Source organism: Octodon degus, unplaced genomic scaffold, assembly GCF_000260255.1.
Source record: "Octodon degus isolate 3935 unplaced genomic scaffold, OctDeg1.0 scaffold00635, whole genome shotgun sequence".
Taxonomy (NCBI): domain Eukaryota; kingdom Metazoa; phylum Chordata; class Mammalia; order Rodentia; family Octodontidae; genus Octodon; species Octodon degus.
In genome coordinates this window covers 32308-33402 of record NW_004525211.1, presented here as the reverse complement: position 1 = coordinate 33402, position 1095 = coordinate 32308, and the positions used below count along the sequence as shown (strand labels likewise).

The following is a 1095-nucleotide window of genomic DNA, read 5'->3' as shown; positions in this document are numbered from 1 at the left end:
GAACTCGGCAGAAATTCCTGGGCTAGGACTGGGTCTGGGGGTTCCCGGAAGTCGGAAGAAATTCCTTCTCGGTGGCGGCCCGAGAGGGCAGGAGAGGGTCCCGCCCACGCTGCTCCTGGGTTGGGACTGGTCCCGCCGGCACCGTGTAGCAGGAAGCTCTCCACACACTCACCAGACCTGGGCTAGGACTGGGTCTCCCGTGGCTTTTTTTTTTTTTTTTAGCTCCGTGGTTTTTTAAGCCAGAAACCTTTGAAATAGGTCTAGTTCTAACAAATTCTCAAAAATTCACATGTTCTTCAAAAAATTTCAACTGGTGAGCTGTCACACTGTAAGCTGTATATTTGTCACTCATGTGCTCCCTAAACATACCTCTCTCTCTGTTTCATCCTTCTCTTCTAAAATCTCATACACTTGCTCCAAAACCTGAACTCCTAGGCCCTGGATGATGTCAGCTCTCAGGACTTCAAGTATTCTCTTGATCTTTTCAGAACCTGGCATGATAACTGAAGGCAGCTCTCTAAAACCGAGTTCCTCTGACTCTTCTGCAACTTTTCCATGAAGCACTAGCATGTCCCGATACTTTCGATGAAATCTGAATTCTGACCCTGAAGCTGGAGCCGCGAGATCTTCACAGCTCTCTTTTGGGTCCAGTTTAAGGGTTTGAGTCATCAATTGCATCAAGCCACTCATTTCATTTGTGTGACTTTTCCCATCCTTGGAATCCCCATCTGATTTATCAGTTGAACTTGTAGAAGAACTTAGCTCATCCTCAGACAGACAATTAATCAGTTCTCTTTCCTGAGTGTGGTTGTAGTCAGAAAAGAACCGTCGGGCAGGGAGGGGTTGGCCTTCTTCCTGCAGTTTCCCAGGATCCACTGCACTCAGAGAAGTTCTCCTCACTGCAGGACCTTCAAGTGAGAGGAACATCTCTTCCCGTGACTGCTTTATTCGCCTCCTCTCTCTGGCTGATAGTGGTCTATCCTTGGACGATGCTATCTCTCTGCCCCTTGCACTGCTCACAGATGCAGTGACCATGTGACTCTGGCACGCAGCGTTCTGTTGTGTTGACACAGTATCTGCTTCTCCAACAGTGGA

General features: G+C 48.3%; 1 pseudogene; it reads right to left on the bottom strand.

The window, feature by feature from the left end:
* Nucleotides 1-221: 221 nt before the first annotated feature.
* LOC101569356 overlaps nucleotides 222-1095 on the bottom strand; it is a 2335-nt pseudogene continuing 1461 nt past the window's right edge.